The sequence below is a fragment of the Phyllobates terribilis genome, unplaced genomic scaffold (assembly GCF_046119375.1).
Source record: "Phyllobates terribilis strain yellow unplaced genomic scaffold, ASM4611937v1 Scaffold_4__5_contigs__length_816908805, whole genome shotgun sequence".
In the NCBI taxonomy this organism is placed as follows: Eukaryota; Metazoa; Chordata; class Amphibia; order Anura; family Dendrobatidae; genus Phyllobates; species Phyllobates terribilis.
In genome coordinates, this window is record NW_027362764.1 from 83593225 (window position 1) to 83614657 (window position 21433).

Consider the following 21433-nt stretch of genomic DNA (forward strand, 5'->3'; position numbering starts at 1 on the left):
ATCGCAGATTCTTAGAGGACAACCAAACCATGTCACCAACAGCAAATAAAACCTCTTGCCGTTTCCTATCAAAGTACCTCTTAGATTTTTTGTTAGCCTCCTGAAGATTACCACGCACATCCGTCCAAACTCTCTCCAAATCACCGGAAAAACTCTCCTCCTCAGGCACAGCCGAAACCAATTTGGAAAATGACCCAAAAGACGGATGTCTCCCAGAACAACAAAAAAAAGGCGAACACCCAGCAGAAGAGGATGTATGGTTGTTAAGAGCAAATTCAGCAAGTGGCAGAAACTCAGACCACCCCTCTTGATTGTCTGCCACAAAACAACGCAAGAACTGCTCAACATCCTGGTTCTTCCTTTCTGTCTGGCCATTAGACTCAGGATGATATCCAGATGAAAACGACAAATGAACTCCCAACCTGTCACAAAAGGCACGCCAAAAACGAGCCACGAACTGAGGTCCCCTATCAGAAACAATGTCAGTAGGAACACCATGTAGTCTGACAATTTCCTTGACAAAGGCCTTAGCGAGTGTCTTAGCGCAAGGCAGTTTGATGAAGGGAACCAAGTGACACATCTTGCTAAAACGGTCCACGACCACCCTGATGACCGTGAAACCTTCAGAGGGGGGAAGGTCAGTAATAAAGTCCATAGCCAGATGTGTCCAAGGTGCACTAGGAACCTCCAGAGGGCAAAGCAACCCCGCAGCAGGAGCATGCGAAGACTTGGATCTAGCACACACAGTACATTGGCGCACCCACTTAATGACTTCCTTCTGCCATCCAGGCCACCAAAAATTGCGACCCACAAGTCTCTTGGTCTCAGAAATTCCTGGATGACCTGCCAACCGAGACTCATGACACTCAACAAACAAATCTCTCCTAAAGGTCCTAGGCACAAACAACCTCCCATGGGGAGTGTTAGATGGGGCATTCTCCTGAGCTTTAAGAATCTCATCCTCCAAAACGGAGTCCAAAGCAGCAATCACAACACCTTCTTGTAAAATGCTCTCCTCTTCCTCCTCAACACCGACCATGGGAGAAAAGCTGCGAGACAAAGCATCCGCTTTAACATTCTTGTACCCGGGATGTAAGTAACGGAAAAATTAAACCGCGAGAAAAAAAGTGCCCACCTAGCCTGACGGGCATTCAAGCGCTTGGCAGCATCAAGATAGATCAGATTTTTATGATCAGTGAAAACCTGAATGGGAAATTCAGCACCTTCCAAGAGGTGACGCCAGTGTTCAAATGCGAGTTTAATCGCCAGCAATTCCCGATTACCAATATCGTAATTAAGTTCAGTCTCAGAAAAATTTTTTTAAAAAAAGGCACAGGGATGTACTCCATCCTTGTTTTCCTGAGACAACACCGCACCGACCCCCACCGAAGAAGCATCAACCTCAACCAAAAACGGCTTAGTCACATCAGGCTGCATAAGGATGGGAGCAGAGGTGAACCTCTCCTTTAGAAACACAAAAGCTTCAATGGCCTCAGAAGTCCACTGAACCGCATTAGCACCTTTCCTGGTGAGATCGGTCAGCGGTTTGACAATAATAGAAATTTTTTTTATGAATTTTCTGTAATAATTGGCAAAACCCAAAAACCTCTGTATCGATTTCAAACCAATAGGCCTAGGCCATTCCTGCACAGCTTGAACTTTAACCGGGTCCATCTCAAAACCTTCACTGGAGATAATGTAGCCCAAAAAACTAATTCTCTGTACAGCGAACTCACATTTCTCCAGCTTAGCAAAAAGCGAATTGTCCATTAATAACTGTAATACCTCACGTGCGCTCCGCCAATGAGACTCCAGATCAGGCGAATAAATCAGAATGTCATCCAAATACACAACCACATTTTTGCCGATTAAAAGTCTAACGATGTCATTAATAAGATTCTGAAAAAATGCTGGAGCATTGGTAAGACCAAAAGGCATAACCAGATTCTCAAAATGACCCACAGGAGTGTTAAAAGCAGTCTTCCATTCATCACCCTCCTTCATGCGCAACAAATTGTATGCCCCCCGGAGATCAATTTTAGAGAACCACTTGGCCCCCACTAACTGGTTAAATAAATCAGGAATCAATGGCAGTGGGTAAGGATTGCGTACAGTAATTTTATTAATCTCACGAAAGTCCAGACAAGGACGTAAACCGCCATGTTATTTTTTTACAAAAAAAAATCTAACAGCCACAGGAGACTTGGAAGGCCTAATGTGACCGGCGGCCAAGCTTGTCTGTATGTATTCCTCCAAAGCCTTTCTCTCAGGAATAGTAAGATTAAGTAAACGACTTTTAGGAAGAGTCGCTCCAGGGACAAATTCAATGGTACAATCATAGTCTCTATGGGGAGGCAAAATTTGTGACTCCTCCTCAGAAAAAACTCTCCAAAAATCCTGAATAGGTACAGGCAATTCCCCTTTATCCACAGCAGCAATACGTCCGTTACAACACTTGGCATAACACTTAGGGCTCCAGGACTTAATTTCATTGGTAGACCAATCCAGTACAGGATTGTGCAATTTTAACCAGGGTAACCCCAATATTACTGGAGAAGGCAAATTATCCAATACCACCAAATCCAAATTTTCTTGGTGAATACCATTAATAGTGAGGGGAAATTCACAGACCTTATGAGTAACACTCTTCAAGGGAGAGCCATCAACAGAAACCACAGCAATAGGGGATGACAAAGTTTTAGGTTCTAATCTAAGTTTTTCCAAGAATCCCCCATCAATCACATTCAGAGTAGAACCACAATCCACAAATACCCGAAATTCAATTAATTCATCCTGAGCAGCAGTAGTGGCAGATAGGAATACTCCCTTAAAATTTAAACAGGCAATACGGGCATAACTGACCATTTTTTTTCTTTCTTCAAACGAAGCACACAGTTCTTATTAAAATGACCAGAATTTCCGCAATAGAAGCACAAGCCTTCAGAAAGCCTGCGATCTTTTTCCTGAGAGCGGGGTGTCATCGCTCCAATCTCCATCGGCTCTCCATTGTCAGCACAGACCCTCTCAAGACTCGGAGCTGACATAGAAGAGGATTTGCTCTCATTAACCCTTGCACGCAGTCTCCTGTCCACCCGTATAGCTAATTGCATAGCCTCCTGCAAGTTTCCAGGTGTGGGATAAGCAATCAGTAAATCCTTAACCCTTTCACCTAGCCCTGCAAGAAACAAGCTTTTCACAGCTGAATCGTTCCACCCCACCTGGGCAGACCACCGACGGAAGTGAGAACAATATTTTTCCACATTACCTGATCCCTGCCTCAAACGTCTCAATTCAGACTTAGCAGATGAGACACGATCAGGATCATCATACAACAAACCCAAAGCAGAAAAAAAACTATCCACTGATCTAAAGCACGGATCACTAGGTTGGAGAGAGAAGGCCCATCCCTGAGGATCTTTGCGCAAAAGTGACATTATGAACCCTATGCGCTGTGATTCATCACCAGAGGATCCGGGTCTGAAACGAAAATACAATAAACAAGCATTTTTAAAAGAAAAAAAATCTTGTTGTTCGCCAAAAAATAAATCAGACAGACGTACCTTTGGTTCCACAAAATGTGCTCCAGAACAGCTACTCACGTGTTGTTGGAACTTGGCCACCTCCAGAGAGAGTCCCTGCAAGCGTTGAGCCAAATCTTGAACCGAGACCATGATGGAAAACTGGAGGTCTTTCCTTAGAGAAATTTTTTTTTTTATTTTAGGGCTGGACTTACTGTTATGATCTGCTACAGGGACTAAGGAAAGACAGGAGAACTGTCCCTACAATAGAACTAAACTAGATCCCTACGATGTAACAGGGAACCTGATCCTGCGATCAGACCCGCTAAAGTCTTCGGCTAGTCTGAACGAAGACCTATAGATGTGAGGGAGGGATCCCTACAAGAACTAGGGACTGGGATAAGTTGGACACCTCCTAGCAGAAACAGTAGCAGTCAAAGACAAACACACAACAAAAAGCATAGAGGTCAGAAGACCTAGCAAAACTAACAGAGAACGGCAACAGAGCACCAAGCTAGCTCAAGAGTAGTAAATACAATGAAGTCCAGCAAGACCAGGAGGGCGGAGCCGGATTAAATAGGCAAAAATGGTCATGTGACCAGCAAACTAAAAAAAACCTAACAGGAGAGTTCTAACAATTTATTGTCAAACTACTGTGTTTTCTCTTTTTAAATCTTAATGACAACCAAAAACATCCAAATGACCTGATCAAAAGTTCACATACCCCAGTTTTTAATACTGTGTATTGCACCCTCTAACATCAATGACAGCTTGAAGTATTTTGTGGTAGTTGTGGATGAGGTTCTTGAATTTCTCAGATGGTAAAGCTGCCCATTCTTTTTGGAAAAAAGCCTCCAGTTCCTGTAAATTCCTGGGCTGTCTAGCATGAACTGCGCTCTTGAGATCTCTCCAGAGTGGCTCAATGATATTGAGGTCAGGAGACTGAGATGGCCACTCCAGAACCTTCACTTTGTTCTGCTGTAGCCAATGACAGGACGACTTGGGTTTTGGATTGTTGTAATGTTGGAATGTCCAAGTACGTCCCAGGGGCAGCTTCCGGGCTGATAAGTGCAAATTTGCCTCCAGTATTTACTGATAACGTGCTTCATTCATCTTTCCTTCAACTTTTACCAAGTTTCCTGTGCCTTTGTAGCTCACACATCCCCAAAACATCAGTGATCCACCTCCGTGCTTTACTGTAGGAATGGTGTTCCTTTCAAAATAGGCCTTGTTGACCTTTCTCCAAATGTAACGTTTATGGTTGTGGTCAAAAAGTTACATTTTGGTCTCATCACTCCAAATTACCTTGTTCCAGAAGTTTTGAGGCTTGTCTCTTTGTTGTTTGGTGTATAGAAGGCGAGATACTTTGTGGCATTTGCGCAGTAATGGCTTTCTCCTGGCGACTTGACCATGCAGCCCATTTTTCTTCAAGTGAATCCTTAATTGTGCATCTTGAAACAGCCACACCACTAGTTTTCAGAGAGTCCTGAATTTCTGCTGATATTATTTGTGGGTTTTTTTTGCATCCTGAACAATTTTCTTGCCAGTTGTGGCTAAAAATTTGCTGGTCTACCTGACCATGATTTGGTTTCTGCAGAGCCCCTGATTTTCCATTTGTTAATCACAATTTGAACGCTGCTGACTGGCATTATCAATTCCTTGAATATTTTTTTGTATCCCTTTCCTGTGTTATATAGTTCAACTACCTTTTCCCGTAGATCCATTGACAATTCTCTTGCTTTCTCCATGACTCACAATTCAGAAACCTTAATGGCTGGATGAAAGATGCAAGAGTCTGTCTGGATCCCAGAAACTCACTCAGCTTTTATGCACACACACTGATTACAAGCCAACAGGTCACAGGTGAGGATTTTACCTTAAGTAGCCATTCAAACCCATTTGTGACAAATTCTGTGCATGTTATCAAGCCAAAATCACCAGGGTATGTGAACTTTTGATCAGCGTCATTTGGATGTTTTTGGTTGTCATTAAGATTTAAAAAGAGAAAACAAAGTAGTTTGACAATAAATGGCTTCACCCAACCAATAACCATGAGTGGAGAATAAGATTTTTTGTTATCATTCATATTCTCTGAAACAAGGCCAAGAAAGCAAAAATTCTGCCGGGGTATATAAACATTTGAGCACAACTGTATGTATAATGGGTAGTAGGAATAATGTTTTTCATCTGTACAGTGTGACAGAGGTTCACACTTGATGATTGCAGATGGTGACATATTACTTGTGCAGATTGTTGCAAATGAATAACTGGCTATGCTAGGGGCCTCCATCTTCACAGTACAGGGCCACAAGTGTCGATGTGTTGTGCTGTGACCACTGCACCCAAAGTGCACTCTGTGAACTGTGTAAGGGAGCTTTCCCAGCTACCATGCTATGGACATGCTCCAGCCTGGCTGATCCCATATTTATTCACAACAACCCCATGTCTGGCTAGCACTGAGACTTGCTTAAGATCCACTTCCAGTAAGTCCCCAACTTGCCTGCTATGAGGAGAGGCTGCCGCCACTGTTACTTGCTTGCTGAAAATGTGCTCTCTTGCAGGTCTGCTCTTCGCACACACCTGATTATGGCCAGAACTGACTGAGGGTGTATTTTCTTCTCTCTAGCTCAACCAAGACTAACTATATAAAAACAGGAACTAATACACTAGCGCCCATTACTCCTTCCAAACTATGGGCTGGCACTACAGTTAACCCTGACTAACAGGAAACTTCAGCCTACATGAGGATAGATCACATAATAATAAACACATCACGTTAGATATGATAGTGTCACGGGTGTGTCGCCACGAAGATCGTCACGATTACACAGCCTGACTTCTCGCAGCTGACTTTTTGGTGCTTTGTGTTTTTCGGCAGTGAGGGAGTTAATTCTCTCTCTCTCTGTGCTAGACGAGGTCCAGCCTCGCCCAGCTACAATCAATGCTGCTGTAGTGAGACTCCTTCAAATGCCTGCTGGTCTGTTAGGGAAGTGTCGGTGAAAGCATTTCATGCAGACTAACAGAGCGGATCGTGGTATTTGGAGTTTCAGAGATAAGTGCATTTGGAGTGTTTTTTCCCTTCCTCGCTTTATCATTTATCTCCTTTCCCGTTGGTGTTCCCTCTGTTGTAGTTGTGTAGTTTTTGTATGCAAGGTGGTTTTGGTTTTTCCCTTGTACTGTCTCGTTCGTCTAAGTACTGTGTGTGGGCATATTATTACTTGTCCCCTTTTGTTGTGATCGGGGTCCTTCTCAGGACTAGATTACTTAGGTGCAGGGATCCTCAGGAGGTAGGGGTTACGCTGGCGGCCTGGACCTCTGTACCTTTAACAGTACCTCCAGGTTGAGGGATTAGTCAGGGCCCCAGCTTAGGGTCAGCTTAGGCCCCCTACCTCCAGTATACAGAGACAGCGTGACATTTTCACCGACCACTTAGTTTTTCTCCAGCTACCATGGATCCAGTAGCCGGTCTAGCTTGGCAGTTGCAGAGTTTGTCCATGGAGCTGGCGGACGTTAGGTCCAAGGTTTTGTATCCTCAGGAGCAAGCCGGACCAGAACCTAAAGTAGCTCTCGCTGACAGCTTCACTGGGGGGCGGGACAAGTTTTTTGTTTTCCGGGAGGCATGCAAGTTGTACTTTCGGCTGCGGCCTCGGTCATCGGGGAGTGAAGAACAAAGGGTGGGAATTGTCATCTCGCTCCTACAAGGGGACCCACAATCTTGGGCGTTCTCTCTTCCCCCGGGCTCCCCGGCTCTCCAGTCAGTGGATAGGTTTTTCGCTGCTCTGGGACTCGTATATGATGACCCAGATCGGATCTCCCTTGCTGAGTCTAAGTTACGTAGGATTCAGCAGGGAGATCGTCCGGCGGAGGAATTCTGTTCGGAATTCCGTAGGTGGGCCACGGACACCCAGTGGAATGACCCGGCTCTTAGGAGCCAGTTTTGTCAAGGTTTATCCGACAAATTACAGGATGTGTTGGCACAGTATGACTCTCCCGCGTCACTGGAAGCCGCTATGGCCCTTGCTATTCGCGTTGACAGACGGCTTCGGGAGAGGTGCGGGATAACTCTACCCCCTGTGATGACTCCACCTCCTACAAGGTCCCCTCATATGGTGGTTCCCCTGGTCAGTCCAGAGGAGCCTATGCAATTAGGAGGGACATCATTTCGGGGGAGGGGACCGGTGGTGCGCCATAAGACAGGAAGGTGTTTATTCTGCGGGAGAAAGGGACATTTTATTGGAGGGTGTCCATCCCGTCCCTTGCAGAGTGAAGAGTCGTCGGAAAACTGTTGATCCCAGGTTGTGTGGTGGACGGCAATCTGGGAGTAGGTATTTCGTCCCTAGGTTCGTCTCAGTTTCTCGTACCGGCGGAGGTGGTGGTGGGTACGAGAACTGAGAGGATATCTGTTCTTCTGGATAGTGGGGCCGGGGCTAATCTGGTTGATGCTCGGTTTGCCCGGGTTCAAGGTATGCGATTGAGTGAGTTGTCTAAACCCATCCCCATATTCTCGATCGATGCCAGGCCTCTCGGTCAGGGAAGTTTTTTGCAAGCTGTGCATGACGTAAAACTTCAAGTGGGGGCGATACATAAAGAACTGTTCTCTTGCTACGTGTTGGAGGGTCTTCCCACTCCTATAGTGTTGGGCCTTCCTTGGTTAACTAAGCATAACCTGGTTATTAATTGGCAAACCAGAGAGATAAGCCAATGGAGTAAATTCTGTAATAAAAACTGCATGAACACGGTCATCGGTGCGGTTACTCCTTGGGTCTTACCTCCATTTCTGGCGGACTTTGAGGATGTATTCTCGGAGAAAGGGTGTCAGGAACTACCTCCTCATCGCGAGTATGACTGTTCTGTAAAACTGCTCCCTGAGGCCAAGTTACCTAAAGCTAGGTTGTATAACCTTTCTGGTCCTGAGAGGCAGGCCATGAAGGATTATATTTCAGAAAGTCTGGCTAAGGGGCATATTAGACCTTCATCTTCACCGGTGGCTGCGGGGTTCTTCTTTGTTAAGAAGAAAGATGGAGGCCTACGCCCTTGCCTGGATTTCCGTGAACTTAATCGGATTACGGTCCGAGATCCGTATCCGCTCCCACTTATTCCCGATCTCTTTAATCAGATCGTGGGCGCCAAATGGTTCTCTAAGTTGGATCTCAGGGGGGCGTACAATCTGATTAGGATGAAGGAGGGGGATGAGTGGAAGAAGGCGTTTAACACTCCGGAGGGGCATTATGAGAACCTTGTCATGCCATTCGGTCTGACTAATGCCCCGGCGGTGTTCCAACACTTTGTTAATGACATTTTTCGCCGCCTGGTGGGACAGTTTGTTGTCATATATCTGGATGATATCTTAATTTACTCGCCGGATCTGGTGTCTCATCAGGAGCACGTTAGGCAGGTGTTACAGATCTTGCGGGATAATAAACTGTATGCCAAATGGGAAAAGTGTGTGTTCGCCGTACAGGAACTCCAGTTTTTAGGCTTCCTGGTTTCAGCGTCCGGTTTTCGTATGGACCCTGGGAAAGTGCGGGCAGTTCTTGAGTGGGATCGGCCAGAGAATCTTAAGGCACTACAACGTTTCCTGGGGTTTGCTAATTATTACCGGAAGTTCATTCGTAATTTCTCGTCCATGGTTAAGCCTCTCACAGACATGACTAAAAAGGGGACGGATTTTTCTAGGTGGTCTGACAAGGCTTGTCAAGCATTCTCCTCCTTGAAAAAATGCTTTGCCTCGGCACCCATACTCATTCAACCTGATGCGTCACAGCCATTCATTGTAGAGGTAGACGCTTCCGAGGTAGGGGTGGGAGCAGTATTGTCACAAGGTTCGTCCCCTGGTAAGTGGCATCCGTGCGCCTTTTTCTCTAAAAAATTGTCGTCCGCTGAGAGGAATTACGATGTCGGCAATAGGGAACTCTTGGCCATTAAGTTAGCTTTTGAGGAGTGGCGCCATTTTTTGGAGGGGGCAGTCCATCCGGTCACCGTCATCACCGATCACAAGAACCTGCTATATCTGGAGTCCGCGAAACGTCTGAATCCCAGACAAGCTAGGTGGTCATTGTTTTTTACCAGGTTTAATTTTGTCGTTACATATCGTCCTGGGACAAAAAATGTAAAGGCGGATGCCTTATCTCGTAGTTTCCCTGGGGCCGGGAATACGGACGACCCGATTCCTATCCTTCAGGAGGGGGTGGTGGTTTCGGCAGTATGCTCTGAGCTGGAGGAGGAGGTATTGGAGGCTCAGGGGGACGCCCCTGTTGGACCTCCGGGGAGACTGTTTGTTCCAGATCAGTTGCGACAAAAGGTGATCGAGGCACACCATAACTCAGTTTTTGCAGGACACCCGGGGAGTAGAGCAACTGTGGATCTCCTCTCGCGTCGGTTTTGGTGGCCTAACTTACATAAGGAGGTGGTAACTTTTGTCGCGTCCTGTGGGGTTTGTGCGCGCTCTAAGACCTCACATACCCGTCCGTCTGGGGCCCTCTTACCTTTGAAGATCCCGGAGCGTCCTTGGACTCATCTGTCTATGGACTTTATTACGGACCTCCCTCCGTCTTCGGGTAAAACGGTCATACTCGTTGTAGTGGACAGGTTCAGCAAGATGGCACATTTTATCGCTCTTCCGGCTCTCCCTAATGCTAAAACTCTTGCGCAGGTGTTCATTGGGGAGATTGTGAGGCTTCACGGGGTACCCTCCGAGGTGGTGTCTGATCGGGGGTCTCAGTTTGTGTCCAAGTTCTGGAAGGCGTTTTGTGCACGGCGGGGGATGCATTTGTCGTTCTCATCGGCTTTTCATCCTCAGACCAATGGTCAGACGGAACGTATGAACCAGAGCTTGGAGACATATCTCCGGTGTTTTGTGTCAGAGAACCAGGAGGACTGGGCTTCTTTCTTACCTCTGGCAGAGTTTGCTCTTAATAATAGGCGGAGCGAGTCCACTGGTAAGTCCCCGTTTTTTGGGGCATATGGTTTTCACCCCCAGTTTTGTACTTTCAGTAGGGGGGGCTCTTCGGGGGTTCCTGAGGAGGAACGATTTTCCTCATCACTCGCTTCAGTATGGAGAGGGGTGCTGAAGAATCTGAATACTATGGGGAACCGATACAAACGTATGGCTGATAGGAAGAGAGTGTCTGGTCCGGACCTAAGTGTGAACGATCTGGTATGGTTGTCTACCAGGAATATAAAACTTAAGGTTCCCTCCTGGAAACTGGGTCCCAGGTTCATCGGGCCGTACAGAATCAGTTCTATTATTAATCCGGTGGCATTCTGTCTTGACCTCCCCCCTACGTTTAAAATTCACAACGTGTTCCACAGATCGTTGCTTAAGAGGTATGTGGCGCCGGTGGTACCGTCACCTTTACCTCCCCCTCCAGTGGTGGTCAAGGGTAACTTGGAGTTCCAGGTATCGAGGGTCATCGATTCACGCTTTAATCGCCGGTCCCTTCAGTACCTGGTTCATTGGAAAGGGTATGGTCCTGAGGAGAGGATGTGGGTTCCTGCGTCGGATATTAACGCAGACCGATTAGTTCGGGCCTTCCACACGACTCACCCGGATAAACCTGGCCCTGAGGGTCCGGAGGCCCCTCGTAGAAGGGGGGGTACTGTCACGGGTGTGTCGCCACGAAGATCGTCACGATTACACAGCCTGACTTCTCGCAGCTGACTTTTTGGTGCTTTGTGTTTTTCGGCAGTGAGGGAGTTAATTCTCTCTCTCTCTGTGCTAGACGAGGTCCAGCCTCGCCCAGCTGCAATCAATGCTGCTGTAGTGAGACTCCTTCAAATGCCTGCTGGTCTGTTAGGGAAGTGTCGGTGAAAGCATTTCATGCAGACTAACAGAGCGGATCGTGGTATTTGGAGTTTCAGAGATAAGTGCATTTGGAGTGTTTTTTCCCTTCCTCGCTTTATCATTTATCTCCTTTCCCGTTGGTGTTCCCTCTGTTGTAGTTGTGTAGTTTTTGTATGCAAGGTGGTTTTGGTTTTTCCCTTGTACTGTCTCGTTCGTCTAAGTACTGTGTGTGGGCATATTATTACTTGTCCCCTTTTGTTGTGATCGGGGTCCTTCTCAGGACTAGATTACTTAGGTGCAGGGATCCTCAGGAGGTAGTGGTTACGCTGGCGGCCTGGACCTCTGTACCTTTAACAGTACCTCCAGGTTGAGGGATTAGTCAGGACCCCAGCTTAGGGTCAGCTTAGGCCCCCTACCTCCAGTATACAGAGACAGCGTGACAGATAGTGCCCTTCAGAGAGGGTGTTCAACCATCTTCTCCACCTTTACATACCTACCCTTGTACACAAAATCTGTAAAAAATGGTAGTCTGGCTGCCCTCATTCCCCATTACAACTTAAAACTACTTTTGGTGAACATACCAGTCTATTATGTCCCTGGACTGTTTCCAATCTCATGTTGCCACTCTTTTCAACTGGGTGATTCCTCTTCATTGGCATTCTTCCAGCATCATAGGTGCTGGGATTTCCTTTCTCTTACTTCCTAGCATACATTGCTCATGTACTTGTCCAATGGCTTGACTGCCCTGAACTGAAGGATGTCTCTCAGTTATGAATGTATTTTTTTAACAGATAGAGCAGGAGCTGACGAAGACCAGCACCCATTTCCTGTAGAAAAATATACCTCTGCCCCACTTCCCGTAGTCTATCTCAGTGTCTCTGCAGATAGAGACAGATTACACTTGGCAACAGCGAGCTGACAGCTAGTTAGAAGGGATCTGCACTTTTGGAGTCATCTCAGAGGTGAAATGACATAACTTTTAAATAACTTGATTTTCAGATTTTCTATTTCAATATTGTCTATTAGTGTTGAGCGAGCACTAAAATGCTTGGGTGCTCGAAGCTCGGGCCGAGCTCGCCGTGATACTCGGGTGCTCGACCCAAGCAACAAGCCCAATGTTAGTCTATGGGAGACCCGAGCATTTTTGCGGTGGCACCCCCGGCAGTCTGTAGAAAGCCTAAAAAGTGCCGAAAATGATAGTGACAGTGCTCAAAAGACATGGGGACAGCATGGGCATCGCCCCAGGAAGCATTTCTGACCCCCAGGTCACTGCTGTCAACAACGTGGTCAGAGGTATTAAGCCACTTTTACGGGCTCACAATAAAATGTTCAAAAACGAAACTGAAACGATTTTCCTGTGAAATATGTTAAGGAACTTCCTTTCCAGGGTAAAGACTTGTGTATAAGGTAAAATAAATAACCAAAAACAAAAAGACTCCTCCACACCTTGGGCTATGTTCACAAGTAGCATTTTTTATGCGTTTTTGCACTTTTGTATTGCTTTCAACCGTGACAAATGCATTCACCGGGAAATGTCATTTTAACATTTTACAATCTTATCTGGCCATGTGCTTTGTGACACATGCATACAGTACTGAAAAGACATGGGAACAGCATGGGGAAGACCCCTGGAAGCATCTCTGACACCCAGGTCACTGCCTAAAAGTGTGTCCATCAGAAGTGATCCTTGCCGCATCATAAGATGCAGAGTTGCAACTATCCCCATGCAAGTCCTTGTCTCAGGGCAGTGTTCAATTGTACCTCCCCCATTCCTTGCAATGCAAGCGCAAGTATGCAACCTGCCACCCACCCACCCCCAGGCTGCAATACCATACTGCTAGCTTGCTTGCACTTGAAATTGGGCCTTTTAGGCATGTTAGTCGGAATCTGGCCACCTTGTCATGGCTGCGTCAGTGGCCTGGTATCCATACTCAGTCCCCAGCCGCCCGGCGGCCGGGTGTCCACACATGGTCCCCTGCCGCCAGGGGGCGGCCGGGTGTCCATAAACGGTCCCCAGCCACCCCTATTTCTCCTGTCAACTTCCCCCCACACACTTTTCTTAGCCCGGCCTGCTTTAGGGCAGCATTGGACGAGCCCACCAGAGAACCAGACTCCTCCGGTGGGCCCTGGCTTCTCCATCAGGGGAGTTGAGAGTGCCAAGGTGAGGCATATGTTTCTGTACCAAAAGAAGTGGTTCGGCTACACAGTTATAGGGCATACAGTGAGTGCAATGCCTACCAAAAATTTTGAGCCACTCCAATGCCCCCTTGGAAGTGACATGGAGGTCAGAGGGCCTTAACTAAACCGTTTTTTCCATTTATAGCAACTGGGTCTCCTGTGCACTGTTGGCCTAAACAGTGAATGGAAGGCTTTCCAAAAATTATGAGGAACTACAGCCCTTGAAATAGACGTGGATTACAGCATACTAAAAAACTTCTACCCATTATTGGGGAGTGGGTTTCCCTTAGTGTTCGCCTATGCATTGAAAAGCAAAAGCTGACTAAAATTAGGAGGAAATGCAATGCCCGTTCGAAGAGTCATGGAGGTTAGAGTTAATTAAAAAGAACATTTCAATGCCCATTGGAAGAGCTGTGGAGTTCAGAATGGTTTAACAAGATGGTTTTAATGCCCCTTGGAAGAGACGTGGAGGTCACAGTAGCTTAACAAGATGGTTTTAATGCCCCTTGGAAGAGACGTGGAGGTCGCAGTTGTCGCAGAGTGCATCTTCTTACAGTCACCACTGTACTTACGAGAGCTTCAATCAGCAAGATATCTTGAGTAAACAGTATTTACTTCATACTAGATAAACATGAGATACAATTCAGTGTCACACAGTCCGTGTGCTGCTAACATAGCACATTCAGGAAAGAAAGGAAAACACGGGAAGTAAAAACAACCAACAATTGAGAGCTTTCCTTCCCCATCACAGCAAGCATACACCTCCACACACCATCGCCATCTGCTGTCTGGCCAGCACAAAGTCCTCCTTTCACTTATAATAAGTCCTAATCTGTTGCATATGCCAACAGCAGTAGCTTAACAAGATGGTTTTAATACCCCTTGGAAGAGACGTGGAGGTCGCAGTAGCTTAATAAGACGGTTTTAATGCCCCTTGGAAGAGACGTGAAGGTCGCAGTAGCTTAACAAGACGGTTTTAATGCCTCTTGGAAGAGACGTGGAGGTTGCAATAGCTTAACAAGACGGTTTTAATGCCCCTTGGAAGAGACGTGGAAATCGCAGTAGCTTAACAAGATGGTTTTAATGCCCCTTGGAAGAGATGTGGAGGTCGCAGTAGCTTAACAAGACGCTTTTAATGCCCCTTGGAAGAGACGTGGAGGCCGCAGTAGCTTAACAAGACGGATTTAATGCCCCTTGGAAGAGACGTGGAGGTCGCAGTAGCTTAATAAGACGGTTTTAATGCCCCTTGGAAGAGACGTGGAGGTCGCAGTAGCTTAACAAGACGGTTTTAATGCCCCTTGGAAGAGACGTGGAGGTTGCAGTAGCTTAACAAGACGGTTTTAATGCCCCTTGGAAGAGACGTGGAGATCGCAGTAGCTTAACAAGACGGTTTTAATGCCCCTTGGAAGAGACGTGGAGGTCGCAGTAGCTTAACAAGACGGTTTTAATGCCCCTTGGAAGAGACGTGGAGGTCGCAGTAGCTTAACAAGACAGTTTTAATGCCCCTTGGAAGAGACGTGGAGGTCGCAGTAGCTTAGCAAGACGGTTTGAATGCCCCTTGGAAGAAACGTGGAGGTCGCAGTAGCTTAACAAGACGGTTTTAATGCCCCTTGGAAGAGACATGGAGGTCGCAGTAGCTTAACAAAACGGTTTTAATTCCCCTTGGAAGAGATGTGGAGGCCGCAGTAGCTTAACAAGATGGTTTTAATGCCCCTTGGAAGAGACGTGGAGGTTGCAGTAGCTTAAAAAGACAGTTTTAATGCCCCTTGGAAGAAACGTGGAGGTCGCAGTAGCTTAACCAGACGCTTTTAATGCCCCTTGGAAGAGACGTGGAGGTCGCAGTAGCTTAACAAGATGCTTTTAATGCCCCTTGGAAGAGACGTGGAGGTCACAGTAGCTTAACAAGACGGTTTTAATGCCCCTTGGAAGAGACGTGGAGGTCGCAGTAGCTTAACAAGACGGTTTTAATGCCCCTTGGAAGAGACATGGAGGTCACAGTAGCTTAAAAAGACGGTTTTAATGCCCCTTGGAAGAGACGTGGAGGTCGCAGTAGCTTAACAAGATGCTTTTAATGCCCCTTGGAAGAAACGTGGAGGTCGCAGTATCTTAACAAGACGGTTTTAATGCCCCTTGGAAAAGTGGTGGAGGTCGCAGTAGCTTAACAAGACGGTTTTAATGCCCCTTGGAAGAGCGGTGGAGGTCGCAGTAGCTTAAAAAGACGGTTTTAATGCCCCTTGGAAGAGACGTAGAGGTCACAGTGGAATACAAAGACAATATCAATGCCCCTTGAAAATGTGGTGGAGGTCGCAGTAGCTTAACAAGACGGTTTTAATGCCCCTGGGAAAAGTGGTGGAGGTCACAGTAGCTTAACAAGGCGGTTTTAATTCCCCTTGGAAGAGTGGTGGAGGTCGCAGTAGCTTAACAAGAGGGTTTTAATGCCCCTTGGAAAGTGGTGGAGGTCGCAGTAGCTTAACAAGAGGGTTTTAATGCCCCTTGGAAGAGCGGTGGAGGTCGCAGTAGCTTAAAAAGATGGTTTTATTGCCCCTTGGAAGAGACGTAGAGGTCACAGTGGAATACAAAGACAATATCAATGCCCCTTGAAAATGTGGTGGAGGTCGCAGTAGCTTAACAGGACGGTTTTAATGCCCCTGGGAAAAGTGGTGGAGGTCACAGTAGCTTAACAAGGCGGTTTTAATGCCCCTTGGAAGATTGGTGGAGGTCACAGTAGCTTAACAAGACGGTTTTAATGCCCCTTGGAAGAATGGTGGAGGTCGCAGTAGCTTAACAAGACAGTTTTAATACCCCTTAGAAGAGCCATGCAGTACAGCATCTTAAAAACATTATTCCCATTATTGGTGAGTGGGTCTTTGCCTATGCCTTCCAAGCAAAAGCTGCCAAAAATTAGGAGGGAGCAACTTGCAATGCTGGCAACACGGACCAAGGTCACCCTGGTGGTATAGTGGTGGTGGACGCTGAGGATAAGGAGAAGAGCAAAATACAGCCGAAATGAGGAAGCGTATACCCATGTGTGGGTGTGAAGCGGTGCATGGGAATACACCTCCTAAAATAACACAGTGGATTTGACTTTATGTTACTCTGCTGTCATTTGGTGGTGATGAGAAATCTGGCCCAATCCAGCCCTTGTTCATTTTGATAAGGGTCAGCTTGTCAGCATTGTCAGTTGACAGGTAAGTGCTCTTATCTGTTATAATTCCCCCAGCGTCACTAAAAACACGCTCCGATAACACGCTAGCGGCAGGGCAGGCCAGGACCTCCAAGGCATACAGAGCGAGTTCATTCCAAGTGTCCAGCTTGGATACCCATTAATTAAAAGGCACAGAGGAATCACGGAGGACGCTGGTATGGTCGGCAAGGTACTCCCTCACCATCTTTTGAAACTTTCCACTCCTTGTGAGAGTACCCCGCGCCTCAGGGCCTGTAAGCTGGGCTGGTCTCAGAAAACTGTCCCAGAATGTTGACAGTGTTCCCCTGCCTCTGCTGGATTGGAGTTGCGTCTCTCTCGCCTGTACGCCTTGGTTGGTCAACGAACTGTGACCTCTGCCGCTAGCGTGTTTAGATGGGAATTTTTTTAACAGTTCTGCAGCAAAGGCCTTCTGGTACTGCCCCATTTTTGTAGACCTCTCCACCTCAGGAATAAGAGAGTGAAAGTTCTCCTTGTAGCAGGGGTATAAAAGTGTCACCAATCAGTAATGACTGTCACCCAACATTTTTACAACGCGAGGGTCACGGTTAAGGCAGCGTAACATAAAGTCAGCCATGCGTGCCAGACTGGTAACGGGCAAGACCTCACCAAGATGACGACTGACCATGCTCTCCTCCTCCTCCTCCTCCCACCTGTCATCAGGCCACCCACGCTGAACCGACGGTATGACAGTTGTACAGGTACTACCGTCTACAGCGCTTGATACCAGCTCCTGTTCTTCCTCTTCCTCTCCCTCATTGTCCCCCAATGCACGTTGGGATGAGATGAGGCTGGGCTGTGTGTAATCGCCTGCTACGGCTTCTTGATTCATCTCATCATACTCTGGCTGCAATGCCTCCTCTTTAATTCTCTGCAGAGAACGTTGCAAAAGACAGACAAGTGGAATGCTGACGCTAATGATGGCGTCAGCGCCACTCACCATCTTGGTGGACTCCTCAAAGTTTGTCAGGATGGTACATATGTCAGACATCCAGGTCCACTCCTGAGGTCTTATGGGTGGAGTCTGACCTGAATATCAACGGCCTTGTTCCAGCTGGTACTCCACAACTGCTCTCTTCTGCTCACAAATCCTTTGCAATATGTGGAGAGTAGAGTTCCAACGTGTGGGGACATCACACACCAGTCGGTGTGCCGGAAGCTGCAAACGCCGCTGCAACACAGCAAGGGCGGCGGAAGCTGTAGCCGACTTGCAAAAATGAGCTGACAGGTGGCGTACTTTGACGAGCAGATCTGGCAACGATTTAAGAAACCCCTGAACCACGGGGTTAAGCACATGAGACAGGCATGGTACGTGTGTGATCTCGCCTCGCCTCAGAGCCGCCACCATGTTACGGCCATTGTCACACACGACCATGCCTGGATGTAGGTTCAGCGGTCTCAGCCACAGATCTGCCTGCTCTTTCACAGCTGTCCACAACTCACAAGCAGTGTAAGATTTATCACCTAAGCTTATGAGTTTCAGCACAGCCTCTTGCTGCTTGGCTGAGGCAGTACTGCAGTGCTTCCAGCTTGTAACTGATGTCGTGATATCTGAGATGGAGGCTGAACATGAGGAGGAGGAGGAGGAGGAGGATGAGGTGCAGGAGCTCTACACTGTCGGGGAAACTCTGACTGACATAGGGCCCGCAATCCTCGGTGTGGGGAGGATGTGTTCCGTCCCAAGGTCCGACTGGGTCCCGGCTTCCACTATGTTTACCCAGTATGCCGTCAGGGAGATGTACCGTCCATGGCCACAAGCACTTGTCCACGTGTCCGTTTTCAGATGGACTCTCCCAGTAACTGCGTTGTTGAGGGCACGGCAGATGTTTTGGGACACGTGCTTGTGTAGTGCGGGGATGGCACACCGGGCAAAATAGTGTCGGCTTGGGACCGAGTACCGAGGGACGGCCACCGCTATAAGGTTGCGGAAGGATTCCGTCTCCACCAGCCTAAAAGGTAGCATTTCCAATGCAAGCAGTCGTGAAATGTGCAAATTTAGGACTGTGGCCTGTGGGGCGTTGGCTTCGAATTTGCGCTTTCGTTCAAAGGTCTGGGATATGGACAATTGAATGCTGCGGTGGGACGTGGATGCTGTTTCTTGAGAAACTGCCATAACAAGTGAAGACTGAGAGGAGGGGGCATCTTTGCATGCAGTATGGGCAGGGGATTGCTTTGCACGCACAACAGGGGGTTCTATTACACGCACAACAGCGGTAGAAGCAGTGGTGACACCCGCTGACACTGATCGTGGACCCTGGGGTTCGCCCCACAAAGTCGGGTGCTTTGCTGCCATGTGCCGGATCATGCTTGTGGTGGTCAGGCTGGTAGTTTTGTCACCCCTGCTGATGCTGGCATGGCTGGTGGTACAAATGGCCTTTTTGGGGTTATCAGCAGAGTCTTTAAAAAAATTCCAGACTCTGGAAGACCTACCGGTTGTACTGGCAACGTCCCTCGTGTTGGTGTTACGGGTAACTGTTGCCCGCCTTCTGTGTGTGGCCACCACACTGCTTTTTCCTGCCTGTTGGGGTACTCTGCCTCCCTCCCCATGTGTGCTGCTGGCCTCGCTCTGCGGGTCCTCCTGCCACGTTGGGTCAGTTCATCCACCACCTCCTCTTCTTCCACTTGCGCACCACGATCCTCCTCCTCACTTCCTGGCAATTGTGTCTCGTCATCGTCCACCTCTTGTGACAAATTGCCAGCGTCGACTTCCTCTGGCCGTGGCTGTTCAAATATTTGGGCATCGCTACATGGGATCTCCTCTTCCACCACTTCAAGCGGAGCAGGCGAGGGGCACAAATATGGAAATGGACCAGTGAACAGCTCTTCAGAGTGTCAAAGTGTGGGATCAGTTGCTGTCAGGCGATACTCGGCATGGTTGGAGGAAGGAGCATCAGGGTGAGGAGTATGCGGTCGAGACTCACGGCTACTAAGAGTTGACCGTGTGGTAGACAGACCGGAGGTGGTGGTGCCCAGGTAACTGGAAGTATTATCTGCTATCCAATTAATAACCTGTTCACACTGATCAGTTCACAATACTGGTGTTGTAGTGTGGTTCCCTAGTAATTCGGTCAAGAAGTGGGAGCGAGAAGATGTGGCTGTTGGTTGTGGCACATTTTCACCTTGGCCATGGCCCCGTCCTCTACACGCACCATCACCAGAACGTCCAGTTCCACGTCCCTTGCCACGCGCCCTGCCCATTGTAAATTAAGTAAAATAGCTTACACTCGCACTATCAATGGAAAAAGGGTAATAAAAAGGAGATTAGAACCGTGGAAGAGGAAAACCACAATTCTATTTCTCTGGCCTACACCAGAATCTTTTAAACAGATATATTTGTGACTGAACAAACAGGGAGACACTATTTTTTTTTTCTTACGTAAAACAGGCAAAAAGCTGGATAATACAGAGATTTGAACCGTGGAACTGCAAAACTACAGTTCTAATTTACTGGCGTATACCAGACTTTTTTTTAATAGATATATTTGGGGCTGAACAGTCAGCCACACACTCAAACTGTTTTTTTTATGTAAAAAAGGCCCAAAAGTGGATAATACAGAGATTTGAACCATGGAACTGCAAAACCACCCTTTTATTTTTCTCGCCTACACCAGAATCTTTCAAACAGATATATTTGTGTCTGAACAATCAGGGAGACACTATTACTGTTTTTCTTTAGGGAAAAAATACCAAAAGCTGGATAATACAGAGATTTGAACCGTGGAACTGCAAAACCACAGTTATATTTTTCTGGCCTACACCAGACTCTTTTAAACAGATATATTGATGTCTGACCAGTCAAGGAGACACTATTACAGCTTTTTTTTACGGCAAAAAAATGCCAAAAACAGGATAATACAGAGATTTGACCCGTGGCACTGCAAAACCACAGTTATATTTTTCTGGCCTACACCAGACTCTTTTAAACAGATATATTGATGTCTGACCAGTCAAGGAGACACTATTACAGCTTTTTTTTTCGGCAAAAAATGCGAAAAACAGGATAATACAGAGATTTGACCCGTGGAACTGCAAAACCACAGTTATATTTTTCTGGCCTACACCAGACTCTTTTAAACAGATATATTGATGTCTGACCAGTCAAGGAGACACTATTACAGCTTTTTTTTACGGCAAAAAAATGCCAAAAACAGGATAATACAGAGATTTGACCCGTGGCACTGCAAAACCACAGTTATATTTTTCTGGCCTACACCAGAATCTTTTAAACAGATATATTGGTGTCTGACCAGTCAAGGAGACACTATTACAGTCTTTTTTTACGGCAAAAAATGCCAAAAACAAGATAATACAGAGATTTGACCCGTGGAACTGCAAAACCACAGTTATATTTTTCTGGCCTACACCAGAATCTTTCAAACAGATATATTTGTGTCTGAACAATCAGGGAGACACTATTACAGTTTTTCTTTACGGAAAAAATACCAAAAACCTGGATAACACAGAGATTTGACCCGTGGAACTGCAAAACCACAGTTATATTTTTCTGGCCTACACCAGACTCTTTTAAGCAGATATATTGGTGTCTGAACAGTCACAGACACACTCAATTTTTTTTTTTGGGGGGGGGGGATAACAAAAGGTTAATAAGACCCATATTTGGACAGTCTGACTGAGGAAAAAAAAACTACAGGATTTAGATGAAAAAAAAAAAAAATTTCCTGGCCCCTGAGACCAGGATGATAAGTCTAGCAATTTGACCAACAGGAGCACACAGGACTGTAATGCAGCGTT